We start from the raw sequence: 12,414 nt of genomic DNA on the forward strand, positions 1-12,414 counted from the left end.
CTCCAATTCTATTCAATACCTCCTCATTAGTTATGTGATCTACCCATCTAATCTTCAGCATTCTTCTGTAGCACCATATTTTGAAAACTTCGGTTCTCTTCTTGTCTAAACTATTTATTGTTCACATTTCACTTCCATACATGGCAACACTCTATACAAACATTTTTAGAAACGAATTCCTGCCACTTAAATCTATACTCGATGTTAGCAAATTTCTCTTTTTCAGAAATGCTTTCCTTACCATTGCCAGTCTACATTTTATATCCTCTCTACTTTGACCATCATCAGTTATTTTGCTACCCAAATAGCAAACCTCATTTACTACTTTAAGCATCTCATTTCCTAATCTAATTCCCTCAGCGTCACCTGATTCAATTCAACTACATTCCATTATACTCATTTTGCTTTTGTTGATGTTAATCTTATATCCTCCTTTTAAGACACTGTCCATTCCGTTCAGCTGCTCTTCCAGGTCCTTTGCTGTCTCTGGCAGAATTACAATGTTATTGGAGAACCTCAAAGTTTTTATTTCTTTGCCATCCATTTTAATTCCTGCTCCGAATTTTTCTTTTGTTTCCTTTACTGCTTGCTCAATATACAGATTGAATAACATCGGGGATAGGCTAGAAGCTCTGTCTCACTCCCTTCCCAACCACTGCTTCCCTTTCATGCCCCTCGACTCTTGTAACTGCCATCTGGTTTCTGTACAAATTGTAAATATCATTTTGCTCCCTGTATTTTACCCCTGCCACCTTCAGAATTTGAAAGAGTGTATTCCAGTCAACATTGGGTATGCTTTCTCTAAGTCTACAATTGCCAGAAATGTAGCCGTAGGGTCAGTATTGCCTCACGTGTATCAACATTTCTATGGAATCCAAACTTATCTTCCCCAAGGTCGGCTTCTACCAGTTTTTCCATTTGTCTGTAAGGAATTTGTGTTAGTATTTTGCCGTCATTGCTTATTAAACTGATAGTTTATTAATTTTCACATCTGTCAACATCTGCTTTCTTTGGGATTGAAATTATTATAATCTTCTTGAAGTCTGAAGGTATTTCGCCTGTCTCATACATCTTGCTCACTAGATGGTAGAGTTTTGTTACGCCTGGCTCTCCCAAGGCTGTCAGTAGTTCTAATGGAATGTCGTGTATTTCGTGGTCCTTGTTTTGACTTAGGTCTTTCAGTGCTCCATCACACTCTTCATGCAGTATGATGTCTCTTATTTCATCTTCATCTACATTCTCTTCCATTTCTATAATACTATCCTCAAGAACATTGCCCTTGTGTAGACCCTCTACACACTCCTTCCACCTTTCTGCTTTCTCTTCTTTGCTTAGAACTGGTTTTCCATTTAAGATCTTGCTATTTATGCAAGTGATTCTCTTTTCTCCAAAGGTCTCTTTAATTTTTCTGTAGGCAGTATCTATCTTACCCCTAGAGATATGTGCCTCTACATCCTTACATTTGTCCTCTAGCTTAGCCCCTGCTTAGCCATTTTTCACTGCCTGTATTCCTTTTTGCCTGCTTCATTTAGTGCATTTTTATTTTCTCACTTCATCACTTATATTCAGTATCTCTTCTGTTAACCAAGGATTTGTGATAGCCCTCATCTTTTTACTTACTTGATCCTCTGTTACCTTCACTATTTCATCTCTCAAAGTTACCCACTCTTCTTTCACTGTATTTCTTCTTCTCATTCTTGTCGATTGTTCCCTAATGCTCTTCCTGAAGCTCTCTACAACCTCTGGTTCTTTCAGTTTATCCAGGTCCCATCTCCTTAAATTTCCACCTTTTTACAGTTTCTTTTAATCTACAGTTCATAACCAATAGATTGTGGTCAGAGTCCACATCTGCCCCTGGAAATGTCTTACAATTTAAAACCTGGTTCCTTAATCTCTGTCTTACCATTATATAATCTATCTGATACCTTCTAGTATCTCCAGGCTTCTTCCATGTATACAACCTTCTTTCATGATTCTTGAACCAAATGTTAACTATGGTTAAGTTATGCTCTATGCAAAATTCTACCAGGTGGCTTCCTCTTTCATTTCTTAGCCCCAATCCATATTCACCTACTACATTTCCTTTTCTTCCTTTTCCTACTGTCGAATTCCAGTCACACATGACTATTAAACTTTCGTCTCTCTTCACTACCTGAATAATTTCTTTTATCTCATCATATATTTAATCAATTTCTTCATCATCTGCAGAGCTAGTTGGCATATAAACTTGTAGTACTGTAGTAGGCATGGTCTTTGTGTCTATCTTGGCCACAGTAATGTGTTCATTATGCTGTTTGTAGTAGCTTACCTGCACTCCTATTTTCCTATTCATTATCAAAGCTACTCCTGCGTTACCCCTATTTGATTTTGTATTTATAACCCTGTATTCACCTGACCAAAAGTCTTGTTCCTCCTGCCACCGAACTTCACTAATTCCCACTATATCTAACTTTAACCTTTACATTTCCCTTTTAAAATTTTCTAACCTACCTGCCCGATTAAGGGCTCTGGCATTCCACGCTCCGATCCATACAACGCCAGTTTTCTTTCTTCTAATAACAACGTCCTCCTGAGTAGTCCCCGCCCTGAGATCCGAATGGGAGAGTATTTTACCTCCGGAATGTTTTACCCAAGAGGATGCCATCATCATTTAACCATACAGTAAAGCTGCATGCCCTCGGGAAAAATGACAGCTGTAGTTTCCCCATGCTTTCAGCCACTCGCAGTACCGGCCCAGCAAGGGTGCTTTGGTTAGTGTTACAAGGCCAGACCAATCAATCATCCAGACTCTTGCCCCTGCTACTACTGAAAAGGCTGCTGCCCCTCTTCAGGAACCACATGCTTGTCTGGCCTCTCAACAGATACCCCTCCGTTGTGGTTGAACCTACAGTACGGGTACCTGTATCGCTGAGGCACGTAAGCCTCCCCATCAAAGGTAAGGCCTGTGGTTCATGGGGGGTGGGGGGGATGACAATTAATATTCCACCATAAAAACTTTGTATTTATTACACAATCTATAAATTTATCACCTATGTGTAATGCAACAGAACTGTGTTCTCTGCCTATTGCCATTGAGCAAGATTCAAGGATGGGTCACGCTAGTGTTCCATATGTCGTCTGCTTTACAGATGAGCTGCACTTTGATACAATTCTCCAAATTAACCAAATTCTGAGATGCAGTTTCCTAAAACTCTCCTAATAAACTGAAGTCAACCATTTGCCTTTTGCACATTCCATTTCATATCACTTTGTAACGTTATGCCTACATATTTAATTGATGTGACTGTCACAATGTACACCACTAATGCTGTATTTCAACATACAGGATTGTTTTTCCTGCTCATCTGCATTAATTTACATTTTTCTACATTTAGAGGAAGCTGCCATTCATCTCACCATCTATAAATTCTGTCTAAATTATCTTGTATCCCCCTAAAGTCACCAATAACACTTCGTCATGTGACTTCCTAGGCACCATCTGTAAACAACTGCAAATTGCTGTCACACTGTCTATCAGATCATTTATGTACATATAGAATAAGATATTACCCTTCTCCCTGATGAATACTTGCCACTGTGAATAGTGCACTGGGTTCTATTACTGAAGAAGTTCTAAAGGAGTTAATGGCACACACCAGACTCTGCCACTTCATAAGGAAACAATATCCTTTATAAGCAATCAACACTAATCATACATAGAAAATTGTTCACTCTGAGGATTTTAAGCTTCAAATTTCAAAAAAGGACGTAAAACCATTGTTGCCACTAATACAGTTGGACTTCCGAAGTTAAAATTCTCACTCTGAATGAAAACTTTGTTTTAATGGAGCAAATATGATCACTGTTTACAATCAGTGCGGATTCTAGGATAAATAAGTGTAATTTTTGACTTGTAGTCACTGTTGAATATGCACACTTGAGAACTATTTATCTGAAAATTTCAAATTAGAGTGAGACACTTTTCAGTTGCTGTAACTGCAATGTGTTGTAAACCATTACAAGTCAAACTGGGTGAGCTACTGCAGCCAAGCATTATTTCTGCATTCATTCACTAGGCAATAGTCACCAAAGCTTAGTAATTCAGACTTGTTGTTCATCATTCAAAAAAATTAAGTCCTGAATATCAGACTTTTATACTCCAACATAGCATCAAAAACCAATATTCAGGCCACTTCATTTCACATTATTGTTCATTACATTTCTTGACCACACATTATGACATTCCTTTTTCCTGTCATGTGACTCTTTATACTCAACTGTTGTACCTTATTCAGACAGTTTGGTCCCATTTAGACTGGTCAATAATTTCTGCTTGGTCAAGCTTTCCCAACAACTGGTGTTGCTCTCTAATGGCTTCGAAATATTTTATTATATTTTACTTGTCCCTTTATTTTCACAAGGGTCATACTTTTGAGCACTTCTGTAAATATTCAACTCAGCTGGCTCCTCTTCACACACTCTGCAAGTCACCATCTCCAAGTCAATTTTGAACACAGATATAGTCACTCTATGGAAGAAATCTCTTGAATTACATACAAATCTTCAAAAAATGGCAGCTTCCCATTTACATATGAAGTAAATACAAATATCTTACATAAAGAAAATGTACATCTACATCTACATCAATACTCTGAAAACCTCTGTGAGGTGCATGGTAGAGTGTACAACCCACTGTACCAATTATTAGGGTTTCTTCCAGTTCCATTCACGTATAGAGTGTGGGAAAATGATTGTTTGAATGTTCCTGTGCATGCAGTAATTGTTCTGTGGTTGTAGTATAGTCCTCAAATCATCATTTAATTCTGGTTCTTGAGACTTTGTTAATAAACTTTCTCAGGATAATTTACATCTATCTTCAAGGGACTTCCAGTTCAGTTCTTCCAGTATCTTTGTGACACTGCTGCGATTCTGCCTACTTTATTTATTTCATTTGTTGTCCTCAGTGTTGACGTCCTACTTTGCTATGCTGGCTGAAAAATGGAATTTGCAATTTCGACACTGACTACTGTAAATAATGTAGCCGGTAGGTACACAGTTGCGTTTCACAGTACTTTAATTTCACTGTTCACAACTCCCCAATAACACTCAGTTAATTGGTCAGTACACTATTGCTTAACTTTCAATAAGCCTCATTAATAGTTTGCAGGCAAACCTGCACATACTGCTATGAACATCAGTGAACAGTAAAAACCTAATCACAAAGTTTACAGTTCTTGAAGAATAGAAAGGTACATATAGAGCAGACACTGTCATTGTTTTTACACAAAGCCTTATCACTTAACAGTTATTCCATAGTTAAGTTGAAGTGTTGTTGTTGATCTAACCAGCAGGTTTCTCGTCTGAAACTCAGACGTGGACTGACTGTCACGTGACCAAAAATTTGGCCCTACTATATGTTCACAATAATAGGTACTGAAACTACACTTTGTTCAAAGTTTAATTTACAGAATTTATAATTAAACCTTGACTAATTAAATTAACTGAATACATCAAAAAATTCCATCTTTTTAACAGTTTTTTTCTACTACAAGAATTAAGCCAAATTATTTGAGTAAATGATGAACTTAACAGATATCATTATGCAAGCAATACTTTTGACAAAATTGTTAATCACCTGGGAATTAACTAAGGGCTGGCTTTGCTAACATGTTTTTGAAGAGAGCAAAATAGATACTTTAGTATTACTAGTGTTTCGACTTCCAAATGTTTATAACTATTACATAATTTATGCCTGATTATACATCAACAATAGAATTTACATTATGAAACAGTTGTTGATTTCACACTATAGCAAAAGATACTAACTACGAATAGTCTAAATAAATTATAAAATCAATTTCATCCATAAAACTGAGCACAAAATTAGATCTGTTGTTATATTCTTTAAAACTGAGGGCCAACCTTTTTCTTTTATGAAAAAGGAGATTATATTCACACATTAATGGCAATTAGTTAAAAGTGAAAGAACAAATTTAAGGAGGCAGACGGCAAAATGAGAGGGGAAGAAAAAATATCCCAGCTTGCTTTGTCACAACACTCACCCACAGATTAAACAAACCTCTGACCATTTGTACTTGAGCAATATTCCAAAACCATTCACACAAGTGATTTGTAAACAGTCTCCTATGTAGATTAGAATCTTTCTATTCTTTATCCCAATAAGTTTTCACTTGTGTATAATTACACCATCAACATGATTTTGATATCTGCATAATTCACATTGTTCTTGAAATACTTTTATATGCTGGTTTCATTCCTGTTATTAGCTTTCGACTATCACATACAGATTTTCACAAATGAAGCAAACACATTTTCCATCTAAACCAAAAATCCACTGAGACAAATTTTATTGCAGGTAAGGGAAATTTTGTTTTAATAAGATGGAATGCTTTGCCACACTTGTCACACCCATCTGACTGGTACGTGGAAAACTTTTTAATTCACTGTTGACATACTGCAGTATTGTGTGGTTATATTTGTGCTGTTAAATGTAGTTGCACAGTTTCTTAGTAATTAGTTCCCAGGAGTGTTTGAATAACTCAAACATATTCTATTATGTTTGTAGTAGCTCCATAATTGGTAAGTAAAGAAAAGACATTAACTGTTTCAAGAAAAATGTCTAATACCCATATATTGGTATAAGTCTTTGTGATCGAGACAAGGTATGTTGTGCACTGAGTACACCATAAGGAGACACATGAAAACCTGAAGCTGTGTTGAAATACATGAACCATCAAAAACATTCTTAGACAACATGTGGGGATTTGAAAGTAGCTGGCATGTTTCTTGATCTATATACAGCTACATAAAAATGCTGTGTTTCATTCATGAGTGGAGTAACTGAGCCAAAGACAAGCACTGGAAAGTAATTATCTGGCTGGACAGAAGAACCATCCAATGAAATTCATAAAATATAATAAATGAACCATTGTTCAACCAAGTAAAATATTATTGCATTGTCACATCAAACTTGGGTTAATGAAACAGTTCACTGCAGCACTTCCAAAAGTACAGTTTTCCAAAAGTATCATATGAGAAACATTAAAGCAATTATCATTGTGGGGCCACATTTCATAAATGTAATGAAATAAAACATGTTTGAAAGTACAGTGATCCCAGCACAAAAAGGGTTTGGGTTTTGTTTAAAGAAGTAATGGCAAATTTCTTATGTTACATAGTGTGAAGCTTCATTTTAAACATTCATGTATTGATTTTTTCCGCTGCGATCCTTGGCAGTGTCAATAAAGAACAAGGAGAATTGTTCCACCAGAATATTTAGGAAATGGAAAAGAGATACCAGGAAGGTGTAATGCAAACATTATGGCTGCTGTTTTATGCTAATGTGAGATAGCGAAGGTGAAGGGAAATAATTGAGGAAGAGAAGTTATGCCAATCTCAGAAAGAGTTTGATGGAGCAAAATGAGCAAAGGGAAATTAAATTGTCATGTATGTGCTGTATTTTGTAATAATTATTAGCATTCTCAACTGAAACTATAGGACTGTGTACACTGGTGAACTGTGCAGTGATTCCAAACAAAGTTACAAAATAAAAAAAATCATTTAAATCCAATTTTAAAAAATCAGAATGAAATATGTTTTGAACATCACCTTACAGTCATAAAGCATGATTCCAAAAGTTTGAAAGTGTGACATTGTGCTATTACAGTAATGTAGATTTCTGGATGGAACAGCACTTAAAGTAAGGAAAATACAACCACTTATCTATAGCAAATCAGTGCATGGAACACAGAACACTTAACAAACAATAGCAACAAACCAGGTTTCAAACACTAGCTGTCTTTCTAGCAAAAGTACACGCATTCACATACACATCCACACAGACACCCAAATGTACTTTCTGATGGCCAAGGTAAGACTCGATCTTGTTGTGCAGTATTACAAACCGTAATTCAAATGTGCAATTTTATCAGGAATTCAGTTTTCAGTCTGTCAACCTTTCACTAAACTAAATATTTGATTTAATCTTTCTTGACCATCTTCAGATTTTGTTACAACAAAATTTCTGAATTTTTCTGAGAAGGAATTAGCAGATTTGAACATTTTCAGCTGCCCTCATAAAAATTTTAATTTCATGGAAAATTGTCAATGAGGGAGCCTTTTTTCAGATTGGGCAACACTGCAACTTATATCAGGCTGAGCTGTCATATTTGCATATATCATCAGCCATAATTACTCTCTGTTCTCCGCTGTATTTTTCAATCAACGCATTAAGAATAACTTTCTGTTTGTTACTGTAAATAATGAAACACTATATGCTCTTGAGTGATGAGTTGAACAACTAATGTTCAGTTCTTGTGGCTTTATTACATACAAATTTATTACAGTTCCTGAAAGTAAGAAATTTTAACCCTTGAAAACTACAATGCAGCAGAAAAGTTTATTGTTGTTGCAGACTACATAAATTTTATACACTCCTGAAAATGGAAAAAAGAACACATTGACACCGGTGTGTCAGACCCACCATACTTGCTCCGGACACTGCGAGAGGGCTGTACAAGCAATGATCACACGCATGGCACAGCGGACACACCAGGAACCGCGGTGTTGGCCGTCGAATGGCGCTAGCTGCGCAGCATTTGTGCACCGCCGCAGTCAGTGTCAGCCAGTTTGCCGTGGCATACGGAGCTCCATCGCAGTCTTTAACACTGGTAGCATGCCGCGACAGCGTGGACGTGAACCGTATGTGCAGTTGACGGACTTTGAGCGAGGGCGTATAGTGGGCATGCGGGAGGCTGGGTGGACGTGCCGCCGAATTGCTCAACATGTGGGGCATGAGGTCTCCACAGTACATCGATGTTGTCGCCAGTGGTCGGCGGAAGGTGCACATGCCCGTCGACCTGGGACCGGACCGCAGCGACGCACGGATGCACGCCAAGACCGTAGGATCCTACGCAGTGCCGTAGGGGACCACACCACCACTTCCCAGCAAATTAGGGACACTGTTGCTCCTGGGGTATCGGCGAGGACCATTCGCAACCATCTCCATGGAGCTGGGCTACGGTCCCGCACACCGTTAGGCCGTCTTCCGCTCACGCCCCAACATCGTGCAGCCCGCCTCCAGTGGTGTCGCGACAGGCGTGAATGGAGGGACGTATGGAGACGTGTCGTCTTCAGCGATGAGAGTCGCTTCTGCCTTGGTGCCAATGATGGTCATATGCGTGTTTGGCGCCGTGCAGGTGAGCGCCACAATCAGGACTGCATACGACCGAGGCACACAGGCCCAACACCCGGCATCATGGTGTGGGAAGCGATCTCCTACACTGGCCGTACACCTCTGGTGATCGTCGAGGGGACACTGAATAGTGTACGGTACATCCAAACCGTCATCGAACGCATCATTCTACCATTCCTAGACTGGCAAGGGAACTTGCTGTTCCAACAGTACAATGCACGTCCGCATGTATCCCTTGCCACCCAACGTGCTCTAGAAGGTGTAAGTCAACCACCCTGGCCAGCAAGATCTCTGGATCTGCCCCATTGCGCATGTTTGGGACTGGATGAAGCATCGTCTCACGCGGTCTGCACGTCCAGCACGAACGCTGGTCCAACTGAGGCGCCAGGTGGAAATGGCATGGCAAGCCGTTCCACAGGACTACATCCAGCATCTCTACGATCATCTCCATGGGAGAATAGCAGCCTGCATTGCTGCGAAAGGTGGATATACACTGTACTAGTGCCGACATCGTGCATTCTCTGTTGCCTGTGTCTATGTGCCTGTGGTTCTGTCAGTGTGATCATGTGATGTATCTGACCCCAGAAATGTGTCAATAAAGTTTCCCTTCCTGGGACAATGAATTCACGGTGTTCTTATTTCAATTTCCAGGAGTGTATTTACTTCTGTTTGCTTAATTAAGTACTTCACTAACAGCTGGTTATGAGAACAGGTTGAATCTCAAACGAATTTTGTTATAAGACTGATGAATTAGTCCAGTTACTTAACTTATGAATTTTGATGTCTTCTTTGTTGTTTCTCAGTGTCCATTACAGTTGATTCCATGCATGCTGAAGGTAAGGTTTTCATTTTTAAGATATGCACCATTAAATGACAAGTTATGGATGTTTGATTTTCAAAAACCATAAATGTCTAGTCTTTCAGCTTCTTGTCAGAGATTAGGTCATCTAAAAATACAGGTCAGTGGAGAACAGTAAAACATATAGTACCACAAACAACTCCATACTCTTTCTCTCTACTGTGTGTGTGTGTGTGTGTGTGTGTGTGTTTGAGGTTTACGGGCGCTAAACAGCATGGTCATCAGCGCCCAAACGCATAGAAACAGGAACACAAGCGGTGAAGGGACGAAGACGGACGCCGAACAAGGAGAACGGCTAAAAGACACAGGCCTGACGCAGTTCCATATGCGCACATACAGAGGCAAAACAAGAGGAGAAGAAACACACTAAAAAAGGAAAGGAAACACAAGGAAAAGAGAACAGATACCGAAGGGAAACAAGGAGGTAATCGTGACTGGCGGACCTCTTACCTAAAACCTGGGTGAGCCAGTCACCCAGCAGCACATTAAAACATTCTCCCTAAAATCCGAGGCAACAGATTGGACAGGACACAAAACCGTAAGACCTTAACCACAGTCGCTGCGTCGTCTTGCAAAATAGAGGGCAAATCCGGTGGCAAGGAAACCACCGCCCTCTGGTCAGAGAATAAAAGACAGTCAAGTAAAATGTGGCGGACAGTAATGTGGACGCCACAAGCACTGCAGATTGGGGGGTCCTCCCGCCGGAGTAAAAAACCATGCGTGAAGGGACTGTGTCCAATGCGGAGGCGAGTGAGGAGAACCTCATCCCGCCTGTATGACTGGTAGGACGTACGCCATGGTCGCGTAGTGGCCTTTACCAGACGCAGCTTATTGTCAGAAACTGCCAACCACTCCTCTTCCCATTGATGCATAACACGAAAACGCAAAAGGGAGGTTACAGCATGGAGGGGGACGGCACATTCAACAACGTGAGGGAGGGAACATGCATCTTTGGCAGCCACATCCGCCAGTTCGTTTCCCCTAATACCCACGTGCCCCGGCACCCAGCAGAAAGAAACCTCCTTCCCCTGCCGTTGCAGGTGGAGTAGGGCATAATGGATATTCTGGACGACCGTATCCGCTGGGTACAAGTGTTGCAAGGTCTGAAGGGCACTCAGGGAGTCAGAAAAGATGAGGAACTTAAGACTGGTAACACATCTCATCTGCTCCAATGCCCGCAAGATTGCAAACAATTCGGCATCGAGGATGGTAAACGCCGCAGGAAGCCGTAACTTGACGACTCGATCAGGGAAAACAACAGCACAACCAACAGTGTCCCCCTGTTTAGAGCCATCTGTGAATACAGGTACATGGTCCGGATGCTGGTTTAAAATATCGTAAAATAAGGAGGTAAAAACAAACGCCGGAGTGCAGTTCCTCCGGTTCTCCGACAAGTCTAAAAGGATGCTGGGCCTCTGGAGCAACCAGGGAGGCAGGCGAGTAAAACCTTGTCGTTGGGGGGCCACACGCTCCACACCAAGGGACTCAAGCAAATGCTTGGCACGAATCCCAAATGGTTTTGTTGCCCTGGGACGACTGGAAAAGAGACGTTCCATAGGCGGTCGGGCAACGGTAGGGTACGCAGGGGAGGTAGGACAGGCAAGGAAATGACACACCCGTCGCACCATGAGGAGTTTCCGCCGGATGGCGAGCGGCGGTTCCCCTGCCTCAGCACACAGGCTGGGGATGGGACTGGTACGAAAGGCACCAGTGGCCAGCCTGATACCCTCATGGTGTACTGCGTCAAGGATCTTCAGATACGAAGGCCTTGCTGACCCATACACGGTGCAAGCATAGTCAAGACGCGATCGGACGAAAGCCCTATAAAACTGCAGCAGACGCGCCCGATCTGCTCCTCAGGACCGATGGCTCAGACACTTCAAAATATTCAGTGCCTTCAGGGCCCGCACCTTGAGGTCTTTAAGGTGAGGCAACCACGACAACTTGGAATCAAAAGTGAGGCCCAGGAACCTCACAGTGTCTCTAAAAGGAAGAACGGTGTCCCTCAGACGCAATTCAGGGGAGGTAAAAAGACGCCGAGAACGATTAAAATGAACACACACAGATTTGTCTGCAGAAAAGGTAAAACCCGTCTTTGCAGTCCATGCCTCTAAGCGCTTTATCGTAAGCTGTAACTGCCGACTAGCACTGACAAGACTAGAGGAAGAACAGAAAACAGCAAAATCGTCCACAAACAAGGAGCATTGGGTAGGACTCCGGATAGTGGACGTGATACTGTTAATAGCAACGGCAAAGAGGGTGACACTTAAAACGCTGCCCTGAGGAACACCATTCTCCTGCACGTACAAATCCGATAGCACATTACCAACCCGATACCGAAAGAGGCGGTGAGAAAGAAAGA

The sequence above is a fragment of the Schistocerca gregaria genome, chromosome 1, assembly GCF_023897955.1.
Source record: "Schistocerca gregaria isolate iqSchGreg1 chromosome 1, iqSchGreg1.2, whole genome shotgun sequence".
Classification (NCBI taxonomy): Eukaryota; Metazoa; Arthropoda; class Insecta; order Orthoptera; family Acrididae; genus Schistocerca; species Schistocerca gregaria.